Source organism: Vulpes vulpes, chromosome 7, assembly GCF_048418805.1.
Source record: "Vulpes vulpes isolate BD-2025 chromosome 7, VulVul3, whole genome shotgun sequence".
In the NCBI taxonomy this organism is placed as follows: domain Eukaryota; kingdom Metazoa; phylum Chordata; class Mammalia; order Carnivora; family Canidae; genus Vulpes; species Vulpes vulpes.
The window spans coordinates 51,982,007-51,996,157 of NC_132786.1; the positions used below are offsets into that span (position 1 = coordinate 51,982,007).

At 37.0% G+C, this 14,151-nt stretch overlaps 1 protein-coding gene and 2 pseudogenes across 24 annotated transcripts in view; 2 read left to right on the top strand and 1 right to left on the bottom strand.

Moving 5' to 3' along the window:
* Nucleotides 1-14,151, bottom strand: part of TENM3 (teneurin transmembrane protein 3) — a 2,512,213-nt gene that overhangs the window by 187,959 nt on the left and 2,310,103 nt on the right. The window lies entirely within an intron of this gene.
* LOC140599764 (T-complex protein 1 subunit zeta pseudogene) lies at nucleotides 3,216-12,913 on the top strand (annotated as a pseudogene).
* LOC112932843 (T-complex protein 1 subunit zeta pseudogene) lies at nucleotides 12,918-13,988 on the top strand (annotated as a pseudogene).

Here is a 14,151-nt window from a genome sequence, read left to right on the forward strand (position 1 = left end):
CACATAATATCAGTAATTACTGCATATTTCTATAGGTCTCTAACATACCACTTAACAACTAATAATTTCTTACTCTTGAAATGAGGGACAGAGACAACATCTAAATATATGAAATAAAGCTATTTTCTCACACATTCTCTATTCTTGACGATCTCTATACCAGAAACTACAGAAACCTTGGTTGGTCCATTGCTTTGGTCCTTATGAAAAATTAGAGTATCTGCATCTCAGTTAAACTGGAAGTACCTTTGGAGGTAATGAGATGGCTACACGAGCATATACAGTTTTAATTGTGTTAGAGAAAAGGAAATAGATGAAAATTTGAAGAAGATTTATTACTCAGGTATCATATAATGAATTAGTTTGGTCTTCCCTGGCATCAATGCATATGATTAGAAACTCTACAGGTGTCTTTAAGGAGTATTTCAAAAGCTGCTTTTATAATGATATACATATGTATATATTTATTTTATAAGAAGCCAAGGGTTTTAACTAGGTTGGTGTCAATGCAATGGGAACACAGAGAAGAGAGCAACATTTCAAAGGAAAAAGTATTAAGATTGTGTCTAAAAAGAAATAGAGGGTTATGTCAAGTGACTCCGTGTTTTTAAGCATGGCTCCATGAAAGAATGAAATTATATTATACATATGATACATAAATTATGTATTGGATATTATACTAAATACAGGAGAGAGCAATGTGCAATAGCAGTTGACACCAAATTTAATTTCTGTCAGGCAGCATCATAGTAAGCCTCAGTTTTCCCATCTGTAATGTGGGAAATAATACTGTCCCATCTAGGTGTTAATTTAATTTAGTGCATTAATCTAATAAATGCACTCATTCACTCATTTATTCACCCACAAACATTTATCGAGCTTCTATGTTCCAAAGATTGCTAAGTCAACAAGTAAAAGAACTATGCAATGGGGAAGCATCATGGAAATTAAGATTGTTTCTTGAAGATGCAATGATTTTAAGATCTATTGTCATCACCAACATATTTAAATATTTTGAATTTAAGACTCTTATTCTTGGGGTGCCTGGGTGGCTCAGTCAGTTAAGCAGCCGACTCTTGGTTTCCGCTCAGGTCATGATACCAGGCGTCCTGGGCTCAAGCCCCACGTCTGGCTCCACACTCAGTGGGAAGTCTGAAGTGTCTCCCTCTCCTTCTGTCCCTTCCCCCATTTCCACGTGTATGCATGCATGTGCTCCTTCTCTCTAAAATAAATATTTTTTAAAAAGATTCTATTTATTCATAAGAGATACACAAAGAGAGGCAGAGACACAGGAAGAGGGAGAAGCAGGCTCCGTGCAGCAAGCCCAATGTGGGACTCAATCCCAGGATCCTGGGATCACAACCTGAGCCAAAGGCAGATGCTCAACCACTGAGCCCCCAAAAGATTCTCATTCTTAAACAGTGAGGAAAAACTTCCATGTAAGGTTTCAAAAATAATTAGTATGATTATGGCTTTCTCTAGGTTGGCACATTCCTTTGGCAAGTATCTGTTGAGAACTTATGATGAACAAGACATCACGCAAGGATCCATGCCCTTTTTAACTGTATATCCAGGTTATTTCAGCACCACTGTGTTCTGTCCACTGGGACTTCTTTTGATCTGACTACATAATCATGAGGTCTCCCAGTTAAACAAATCCAGATAATGAAAGCTAGATTCAATCTAAAATTTGATGGAACAGAAAAATGCAGAGCCTGAGTGAGATGTGATGGATGACCAGAAATTTAAATTCTGCAGCAGTCTACAAACAGAGGCAAAATCCAAGCATTCACTCAGAGTTGCGTGCTACCTCTAGAGATTTGGGCTTACAGGATGGAAGAAGCAGTGGAAGTATGTATCTATACCAACTTATTCAAGACAGCATAAATTTATAAAGTATAACAAGATAAAATAAAACTAAACACAGACGGAAAGGAAGAAACAGAATAAAAGAAAATAAAGTGGGAAAGATAAGATAAAGCCAGATCTAAAGCAAGTGGACAAAATGCCTGCTGTATAGTTCTGTACATTTTTAAAGTAGGATACAAATCTGGCTCTAAATTATTTATTTAGATGCCAACACAAAAAGGGAAACATGATCAGTTACATGATTTGGAATGTTTTTAAGATCACAAAGTTTTGCTTGAGAAAAGCATTAACTATTACTGGTACTGAAAATAGAGAGAAAATTCCCCTTCAGTCCCCATAGGAAGAAAAACTGAATATCCAGGGAAAATTTTATGACCTGGGTTCAAAATGGACACAAGGAGCGGTGCCCTGGGTGGCCCAGTTCGATAACCGTGTCTCATATTTGATTTTGCCTCAGGTCATGATCTCAGGGTCGTGAGATGGAGCCTGGCATGGGGCTCGTGCTGAGCGTGGGGCCTGTTTAAGATTTTCTCTTCCATTGCCTCTATCCCTCCCTACTAAAAAAAAAAAAAAAAAAAAAAAAAAGGACCCAAGGAAACAGAATGGGGTCTAGATTTGGCGACAAACACTTAGAATCTAATACTTGTGGCCAGATCCACAATAAGAACAATCAAAACATCAACCATGGCCTTTGTTTTAAGCTGATTCATTGATAACAGGCTTTCTGTAGATTTGAGAAAGTTTTAGATAGAATGACTCTGAGTTATAAAGAGGACGATTAGACCTCATAGAGTTACCAGACTTAATGCTCCTGAGAAATAGCTCTGAACATCTCACTGTTCTCCTTAGAAACTCCAAATGGCTTCCTAGTACCTATAAAACATAAAATGCACTCTCAGGGCAAAGGTCATATTTCTTCCATTAGCTCTCAACATATTTTTGCAAATCCTTATCCCCCCTTCATGTATTTCTTGCTGTATCCATTGCATGTCTCACACCTTTCCACACAAGCACATCCATCTGCTTCTATATCTTTATATTTTATTTTTCTCTTTCTCTATCTAAAACCTACATACTTCAAGCTCTAAGAAGGATGACACTCCTGTTTTTTTTTTTAGTAGAAATCAGTTATTTCTTCTCTCAGTCTTACAGTATTTTATCTGTGCCTCTTTCATGACTCTTTTCATCTCTCCCTATTACAATGAATTTTATAGGTCTCATATCTCCTGTTAGACTCTATATGGGCAAGGTTCACCTTGAATTCACCTTGGAACCTCTAAGAACCACACAGGGATAGATGTGTGGTCAGTAAATAAATATTTATCCACTCAATACATATTTGATGAATGACTGAAAGACGACTTGTAAAGAATTCAATGAAGAGAATGCGAAAGTGTAAAGAGCCGAGCCTGGCAGTAGCACCTTTAATTGCAAGGTAATCGGCAACCTGTCTTCTTTCCTCAACCCAATTCTTAGATCCTGAAAGGTAGGAACTCTGACTTAAATTTCTTTGGACTTTTCAATATCTTCCCTTAGCCTCGTATTTCAAAGACCCCTAGAAATGTGCTGCCTGCTTGGTAACAATTAGGCAATAAATGGCACCTTTGTGGCTCATCCGATACAGGCAGGGCACCATATTTTTTCTCCCAGAGGTTTTAGGAATATTGCTTTGGAACCAGAGCAGATGTACCAAGATTCAAAATCTACCTTTTAAGGTGTGAATGGAAAGATGACATAAAATATATACGAAAATATAAAATATAAACATATGAAACAATATATAATATATATTTTAGCTTACCAAACACAGTTCTATCTTCTTTGTATTTTAAAGCTGATGATTAGAAATGTTGGGTATTTTAGAAAAGGTGTAGTTTATTTTCTCAAAGTATTCTTCACTGCTTTAAAAAAAAGTACCTTTTGTATTATGCTCATTAGCAATTATATGTTATACCCAACTGAGTGCCTTTACTCACTGCACTCCTTTCTGCCTTTTTTCAAGTTCCTATTGCTCATGTAACTTCATGACAGCCTAGCAGCTGCTTGTTTTTATTTGATAGACACGACTTATAGCAGATAATTTTTATTTTTAAAAAATTTTTAAAAAGATTTTATTTATTTATTTGAGACAGAAAGAGAAAGAGAGGGAGAGCATGAGTGGGGAGTGGCAGAGGGAGAAGGAGAGGGAGAAGCAGGCTCCCCACTGGGCATGGAGCCCAATGTGAGGCTCGATCCCAGGACCCTGAGATCATGACCTGAGCTGAAAGCAGATATTTAACCAACTGAGCCACCCAGGTGCTCTTATGGCAGATAATTTTTAAAATTCACATAATATTAATGATAAATATTAGGTAGTTAAGACTTGGGTCATTTTGCTTAGCCTTTTGCCACCAAAGAACTTATAGCCCCACAGTGTCATTTAAGGCTGTCACGTCAAACCATTAACATGCAGTAATGACTTGGATCACGGAATATACTGAATAAGGTGTGTTGACCAACCATGAACGTGTTAGGAGCCATGGATGATCTCTGACACTGGGGTAGATTTCAGTTTAAGCAACTATTATAAAACCAATTCCAAGCAAATGTAAGGCATGTTCCCACTCTGCAGGGGGAAGAAAATAAACTTTTGACAACTTCTCCTAAATAGCAACTAGGCATTTATGATCATAAAGGTGAAAGGTACCATAACAACAAATGACAATAATATGGGTATTTATTTTTCAGTAGCATGTTTTCTTGAATAAGTTGCATATCTTTCTGAGCTTCATTTATCTTATAGAGTTCACTTAGAGAATCTAAAAGATACAGTGCCTGTCATACAGTAAGTGCTAAATAGTAACTTCTTAACAGACTCCCTTCCAGGCCAGTTGATCCTTGAACAATGGTACAGTTGACTCTTGAACAATGCAGGGGTTAGGGGCACAGACACCCTGTGCAATAAAAAACCTGAGTGTAACTTTTGACTCCCCCAGACCAATAATATAAACAGTTGACTAAAACATATTTTGTATATGTATTACATACTGTATTCTTATAAGAAATTAGAAAAAATACTAAGAAAATCATAAGAAAGGGAAAATACATGAACACTGCACTGTATTTATTGAAAAAATATCCACGTAAAAATGGACCCACACAGTTGAAATCCATGTTGTTCAAGGACCAACTGTAATCAAGAAGCCTCATCAGCAATCAATACCAGTATCATGAGACATAAGGACCCACAATCAAGTATGTCTGAATGGGAAATGTTTTTCCATGAGCAAGTACAAAACAAGAATCAGAAACGTCACAGGAATCAGAAATAAACTCATGTCTTGCCAGTTCCCACAGAAGAAGGAATTCCATCATACAGTTGTGAAGTCAGCCTGGGTCTCTTTTTCCCATGGAGTATGACCACAGAATTGAGTCAAGAACTTTTAAAAAGTGGTGGTGAGGGACATCTGGCTTTTAAAAACATATCTGGTCATATTTACTGGTTTGGAATTTTTTTATTTTTAATTAAAACCAGCTTCCAGACCATTATATGCAATTCAGCCCCAGCTCCTCTCTGCTTTAGAGCCTTGGGCTGTGCTCTTTGGGTGACACAGTGGAAATGAACTCTCAAACAGGAAAGCTGGGAGATTGAAATCTCCTTGTGTATGTGCACATCTACATGTGTGCACATGCATGGCTGCATATGTGTACACATGGCTGCATGTGTGTTTGTGTGCATGTATGTGTGCATGTACCTCTGTACGTGGAGGGAGGCTGAAAGGTAAGTGTCAGGTGAGGGGTGAGGGGGAGACTGAGCAGGTGTCACCACAGTCACCCCAACTGCTCTGTGCCACACACTTCCTTCACAATTCTGGCTTTCTTCCCTGTATCTCAGTTGTGGGAGCAAAGGTCCCTAGAGAAGAAATACCCTACTTCACATGGGATAGGAGTGAGGAGCTGACAGCTGTGTTGTATTAAAATAATTTTTTGCAATTTGAGTAAAGTCTGGTAACAAAAGACAAACGGGGGTGGTAGGGGTAGAAGGACAGGAGGAGAGAGAGAGGGAGAGAGAAAGAGAAAAAATAAAAAAGGACAAAGACATTTTTAACTTTACTGAACCCAGAGAAGTGCTGTTAGACAAACATCTTCTAGGCAGCCATCTGCCCATGTTTTGTGTATTCCTGGACACTATCAACAGCGAGTCAAATAAAGGAATGGACTCTGGTTCTGGTCCTCTAAGAGTTTACGTTCTGATACCCAGACCACATTGAACTAGACAACATTGAAAAGGAGCCGACCCACTGATTGGTGTTTAGCAAAGATAGGATGTAACAGTAAACAAAACAGCCAATAGTCTCAACCTACCAGTTGAACTTATACTTTAGGTTTAAAATGATTGAACTGGGAAGAAAGAATGGGCTAGAAACCGAAGAGAGAGAATAATTATTCAGAGCAGCTAAGCTGTCACTGTAGCTTCTCTGAGATCTGCCTGTCTCTGTAAGCTTTCTAATGTTCAATGAAGAAACAAGAGATAATATATCAATTGTTACTGAGACCCCTCCTATATGTAGTTTGGACCCTGTGAAGTGCTATACCCTCGGTCTAAGATTAGACTTGAAAAATCTCAAGGCAAATACAGTGATAAGGAATTTTGCTGTGTTTCTTAGGATCTGCATGGGGAAGAAACCAACTCCTGAAAATTTTAACCACTGGTCTGGGCTTCCCTGTAGTTGTCACAGGAGGCTGAAGCTTATACTCTTGACATAGTTATGGAACCCCAAGCCAATAATTTTGGGTTTTTTAAAAAAGATTTTATTTATTTATTCAGAAGAGACAGAGAAAGAGGTAGAGACACAGGCAGAGGGAGAACTAGACTCCTTGTAGGGAGCCTGATGCAGGACTGGATCCCAGGACCCCGGGATCACACCCTGAGCCAAAGGCAGATGCTCAATCACTGAATCACCCAGGTGTCCCCCCAAGCCAATTAATTAATATTAATAGTGCAATGCTCCTTCCTGGGGCACCTGGCAGAAACAAATGCAAAACTTCTTTAGAAGCATATGCTCTCAACTAAAGTCACAAAGGATTTCCACAAATAAAACACAGCTTTCAATACATTTACAGTCTAATGTTATAAAATTTAAGAGGAAACAATCCACCTTGAGCCAAAATCTATAGAGAAAACAGACAGCAGAATTGATCTCCCCTGGATAATATAACCATCAGATAAAACTTGAGAATGTTTAAAGAAATTAAAATCATAAGAGAGTATGAGAAAAAGGAAGTTAAAAAAGTAAAATGTGTATAAACAGGAAAAATGCAGTCATTGAAATTAGAAATGTACGGGATGGTTTAGACAGTATATTAGACACAATTGTAAAGAGCACCAGTGAACTGGAAAAGAAATCTGAGGAAATCACTCAGATGGCATCAGAAAGATCAAGCATGCTTACATGTGAAAGAGCAGTTTTAAGACAAAAAAAGAGAGGATAAAGGAGCTCAAAATATATCCAGAGAGAGTTGCAGAAGGCAAGGACAGAGCTTTCCTTAGAGTTCAACAGCTTTCTCCACATTTCTAACACCATGGTTATGGCTGTCAAATTATACAGAGCATGGACTTACTCATCTCTTGTTTCATATAAATGTTCTCTGCTATTATCTTTTATGTTATTAGATAACAGCTTTTTGAGGGGTTATATTTTATAAAAGGTAACTTCTCTTAAATGGCTGTAAACTTCTCTTTGAAGATATTCTGACTTCTATGGTTGCTTTTCAAAAGTGTGCAGCAATTTAAAACATCCCTAACTTATTTCAGTGGATGAAAACAAATGCAAATGGCTACCTGTGCTTGTTAAAATAGTTGATCTTTTAGTATTTTTAACTCTAGTAATGCCACAGATTTATCCTCTATAGTTCTTAACTTTGCACAATCATTTTCAATGGAACCATACATAATAAACCTTACCTATTATACATGCAGAAAAAATCTGGATAAAAATACCGTTAAGGTGTCTCAATATATGTTTCAAGATACTCTTCTACTCATTTTTAAATATTTTACCTAAGAGAGTAAAGCAAAAAAGGGAAGAAGTTGTCCCAATCTGGACAATAAAGAATTGTTGACTAAAACCAATAAATACTTCTCTCTCATTATCTAATGAGCATTTGACTGTAGTACAATCAAATTTTATTGACTTTAAACGGAATCCATGATATGATATAAATAAAGCACATAATTGTGATATGGATAAGTACAGGCTAGCAGGCAACTAAAGCTATTACAATGTGACACATAGCTTTAAAGAATAAAAAAAGCAACTTGAATCTTCCAAATAATGCAACTTTGCTATGCTTCTCAGATAACATATCCTTTGTCACAAAGATGATGTCTCATATAGAAGAAAGTATTATAAAAGAAACAGAGGACATGGGGTTTAGTGCTGGCTTTAACTAAACATAACCCCATACAGATCAACTAACTTCTAGGGCTCAGTTTTTCTCCTCTAAAAAATTGGTGTCTGGCGGCAGGGTGGGTTCAGCAATGAAATCTCATGTGTTTTAGCTCTAAAATTCTTTCAGGTACTATATAATATTTTCTCCAAACATACTAAATTATACAATGAATATTCACAATTTAAGGTAATTAAAAGTACCATATTATCTTAAGTTATACATATAAAACATTAAAGGGACATACAGTAAAAAATTATTTATTTCAACTTAAGTATTATGAAAACACTATATTAATTCATGGCACGAATATCCTACCATATCATCTTTGTATAAATATTAAAAAGAATATTTTTATTTTTGAAAATAGCCATTCTGTCTTACATATGTTGTAACTAGTAACATCTTAAGTTACATATTGTCAAAGTCATTTTGTATCAAACTTAAATCTACTATAGATTTCAGTATTGAGGGATCCCTGGGTGGCGCAGCGGTTTGGCGCCTGCCTTTGGCCCAGGGCACGATCCTGGAGACCCGGGATCGAATCCCACGTCGGGCTCCAGGTGCATGGAGCCTGCTTCTCCCTCTGCCTGTGTCTCTGCCTCTCTCTCTCTCTCTCTCTGTGACTATCATAAATAAATAAAAAATTAAAAAAAAAAAAGATGGATTTCAGTATTGAAATTTCTTATGGAAACAACTAAAAAATAAAAGCCAGCATGAAACTTTCAAACTTAAAAGAAAGCTAATCAGTCTCTTATGAGTTATGATGACAGTTACAATACATTTTAAAAATTACAGTTTACCAATTTTAGGGAGAAGGGATTCAGTTTACTTTAACTCTTTTTTCTGATTTTTATTTTTTAAATATTTCAGCAACTCTAGGAAAAAGAAGTGATCAGAAAACACTCAGAAAGTATCCAGCAACACTGCCAATCTTGTTTCCCCCAAAATACTAACTTTGCCATTGACTTTTCCCCTAGCATATTATTTCATATTTGTTATCTGCAATTTATGGAGTCCATATTATTACAATAAATGTCTTACATTGAAACAGGATAAAATTTTTTAAGTTTCCTTCCAATCACATGATGGCCTCCAGACAATGAAGTGTGTTACCACAAACATTAAATATTATGTACATGCAAAAAACTTCAACAGAACCCACGTTCATGGCATGTGCAATGAGGGTGATGTGTTAAGTGGAAACTGTGCAACTATTCTCTTTGATTAAAAAGGGAAACAGTAATAGTTTAAGCTGATATTTGCATACTTGGGTGATTGCCCCTCTCTGTCAATAATTTTGGGATAATTTTTGGTGTGTATGCAACACTAAAAGCCTCTTCCCAATAGATGTTTTTCTGCTGCTGTAATGACTTAGCACCAACAGAAAGGATGGTACAGTGAAAAGAATGGCAAAGTGCTATAAAAATGTGGGGTACTATTGTTTAGGAGATTAATGATCTGGATTTCCCGAAGCTTTGTTGTGCCTTTTAAAATAGTAGTAAGCATGACTTCTTGAAGCTGGAAGGCTAGGACTTTTCTATAGGATGCTAATTACCACTAGAAACCTTGCTCTCAGAATAGAGATTCAAAATAAAGCAGGTGACTAAGAAATTCTTTCACAGATTTTCTGATCTTTCTGAAATCCACAAGCATTTTCATGCCAGTTTATTAAAATTTTCCATTGAGAAGATAAATGGATTGAGAGTAGAGAAGAGTAAAACAGATCTGCTCAGGCTACCAAAACAAAATACTATAGACTGGTCACTTAAACATTAGAAATTTATTTTCCCACAGTTCCAGAGGCTGAGAGTCCAAGGTCAAGATCCAGCAGAGTCAGTTTCTAGTGAAGGTCGCTTCCTGGCTCCAGATAGCTGCCTTCCCTCTGTGTTCTCACTGGGCAGAGAGAACGAGCAAGCTCTCTGGTATTTCTTCTTATAAAAGCACCAATCCTATTGAGCCAAGGCCTCACTCTTATCATCTCATTTAACCTTAAGTACTTCTTTAGACTTCCCATCACCAAATACAGCCACATGGGTTGGGGGCAAGGGGGTGACAGCTTCAACATATTAATCTGGAGAGAAACCAATGTTAACATTTGGGTATAAGCTCCCTGTCTAAAATTTAGTAACTGTGTAACTTGAGCAAATTAATTTCTTATTCTAAAGTCTCTGATTCCTCATCTGTACAATGGGGTTAATAATCACTCCTGTATAGAGGATTAAAAGAGATAATGTATATTGAAGTATTTTTATAAACTGTGAAATATTATTTTATTTTTTTATTATTTTTTTGTGAAATATTATTTTAATGTAAAGTCTTATTTTCCACACTTTCCCCACTTATTCAAATAAAGTAATACATTTTTTACCATACACACACACACACACATAGAATATATATATATATGGTTTTTATTTTTTGGCCAAAGAAGATATTTATATTTGAGTATGCCCATAATTTCTTGATTTCTTTCTACAAGAAGGTCTTTATAAACATTCCATTTTCATTTCTAAACTTATAAAGGCAAACATACACCTTAATATTTTTTATACTATCTCCTAATATCATTTAAAGTGTTTGCTGAGGATAATGTATCACTATCATAAAAGATGGAATGAGTTTACATTATTACAGAAATCATGCCTTGTGTGTGCAGGGTGGCTAAAATGTGCTTCAGTCCTGGGTAATGAACTCACACTTTCAGGTACTGAATTTGTACTCTTCGCATTTAAAGCAACACACAAGGAAATGATGCTCCCACCGACACATGTGAAAATGTAGAAATGAATGAAACAACTTTGTGTTTTATGGCATTTACTTTGAAAATCTGATTAAGATAGATGTCTTTAGCTCATAATTCTTCAATGTCACGTTGTCATAGTTCCCATCAGCAAGATGTTTTAAAGGCTTTCGATTAATATTGCATGCCAGAACTGAAATTACATCCTTTGTCGTTTAGTTCCTAATGGTGCAAGTGATATCTATCAAGTAGTGTTTTATGAAGCGTGCGTGATTTTTATTGCAGGCTGTTTTCACAAATCTTTTTCAGGTTTCAGAAAGATCGCTTAGGGTTTACAATAAATATGTCCTTCTGTTGAAAATCATGATGATTCTTAAAACTGAGGTGAAATCTGTATTATTAGAATTTACTTATCAATAAAAAAAATTCTTCTACCTTAATCTGTTGCATTTGCACAGTCTTGAATAATATTTGCTTTTGGCCAAATATCCTACTAAATCATTTCTTATAATAGATGCAAAATATGTGCCAAATACACATCACTCACGAAACCTTCATCAATAAGCATGTGCATTATCTGCCTAGTGAGGAAAATAGGTAGTATGTGGAAATAGTATACAGTATCTATTAAATGCTGACCGGTTTGTACTGCAAAAGTATGTGTTTTTTAAATAAAATTACAAATTTATTTTTAAGAGAAATTAGTGTCCTGACATTAATTTCAAAATTTCTGAAACTCAATCATCGTATATAATTCATTTTTCAGTGATTAAAGACCCAGAGTCATAATATAATCTTACTTATATATAAATTAGAAGGACACAAGTGAAAAAGAAATTCTTGTATTTGATAAATACATACATTGCTTTGAACATAAACGTATGTATACTCCTGGCTCTATCTTTAACATATTCTATTCTCTTGGCCTCAGTTATCTTCATCTATAAAATTATGGGGACAGATCATGATTTCTAGTATCTTTTCCCAGTTTAAAAAAAATTGCTCAATTCATAGCATTTTGTGCGGGTGTGTATGGGTGTGCGCGCACACATACACACAGTTTAACGCTTTGATTGCTGACTTCATGTATCAAATGCTGTTATGCTTTATCACTTTGCAGTTTAGAAAATACAACTCTATTTTGGGGCTTTGGGCATTCTGCAAGCCTGGTCGCTTCCTCTTCTTCTGCTGTGTCACTACCATCTCTAAGGCCAAGGTGGCCCGACTCATACAGCCTCGCAGCCAACATCAGTACAGCCCAGGGCTGCAGGATGCCTGAGGACCAGCTTAGGGCCTAAGAGCACCACAAAAATGCTTGTTTCTGCAGACATCAAGCTTACTAAAGATGGCAATGTGCTGCTTCATAAAATGCAAATTTGATACCCAACAACAGCCTCCTTAATAGCCAAAGCAGCAACAGTCCAAGATGACATGACCGGTGATTGTACCATGTTCTAACCACTGGAGAGCTGATCAAACCTCCATTTCTGAAGGTCTTTGTCCCAGAATAACAGACAGATTTGATCTGCAAAGGAAAAGGTACCTCAGTTTTTGGAACAAGTCAAAGTTAGCAAAGAGATGGATAGGGCAATCCTTACAGGTAGGTGTCTTGGCCAGAATATCTCTATATACCAAAGCTCATGCTAAACGTGCTGCTGTCCTAACAGGGGCTGTGGTGGCCTCCAATTTAGCCATTACAAAACAAGATGAACCTCCTGACCTCCTTACGGCCAAGATTATGGACATGAAATATAAATCTGAAACAAATGCAAGTGTAATCAGAGGTCTTGTTTTAGACCAAAGGTCACGGCATTCCAATGTGAAAAAAAGAGTAAAAGATTCATATATCTGCATATGTGCAATATGTCATAAGAATATGAAAGAAAGGGCAGCCCAGGGTCGCTCAGCAGTTTAGCGCCACCTTCAGCCCAGGGTGTGATCCTGGAGACCTGGAATCGAATCCCACATTGGGCTCCCTGCATGGAGCCTGCTTCTCCCTCTGCCTGTGTCTCTGCCCCCCCCCCCTTTCTGTGTCTCTCATGAATAAATAAATAAAATCTTAAAAAAAAAGAATATGAAAGAAAAAGAAGCGAATTCTGGCTTTTTTTAAAAATAAGAATTCAGAGGAGAGAGAGAGAAACTAGCAAAGCTAAAAGAAAATTCACTGAAGATACAACTAAAAACATGATAGAACTGAAAAGGAAGTCTGTAGTGATTCAGAGAAAAGATCTGAGAAAAGATCTGCTATTTAATCAAAAGACAACTCACTCTTTTCCTTAGGTGCTCTCTCTCACACACAAAAAGGCATAATAGCTCTGTGCAGAGCTAAAGAGAAATCTAGAAAGGCTGCCTCTTGCATGTGGTGGGGTACCCCTCAATTCTTTTGATGACCTAAGTCCTGATTGTTTGGGACATACAGATCTTGACTCTTGAGTATGCACTGGGAGAAGAGAAGTTCACCTTTATTGAGAAATGTAACAATCCTTGCTGTCACATTACTGGTCAGAGGACCAAACAAGCATATCCTCACTCAAGTCAAGGATGCAACAAGAGATGGGTTGAGGGCTGTTAAAAATGCTATGGATGATGTCTGTGTAGGCCAGGTGCTGGGGCAATGGAAGAAGGCCTGATTATAAGTCTAGTAAAGGGCAGGGCCCAACTTGGAGTTAAGCATTTGCTAATGCATTGCTCATTATTCCCATGGTTCTTGTTCGGAGCTCTGGTTTTGACTTTCCAGAGCCCTAATTAAAATTAAAGCTAAAGCAGAACATTCAGAATCAGGTCCACTTGTAGGTATGGACTAGAACACAGGCGAGTCAATGGCCGTAGCAGAGGTTGGCATATGGGACAACTACTGTGTGAAGAAACAGTTTCTTCACTCCTGCACAAGATTGCCGCCAACATTCTCCTGGTTGATGAGATCACACAAGCTCAATGCCTTCTCTAAAAGATTGAACTGAAGCTCCTTGTATCATCTGAACCATGAAGATCCTACACAGTGATCTTAAGAACATAGCTATGGAATTTTTGTCCAAGCTTTTAATGATTTTCAAAGGAATTTCCTATATGAAGGAGAAAATGCTGGCACCTATTCAAATTCTTGTTTGGAG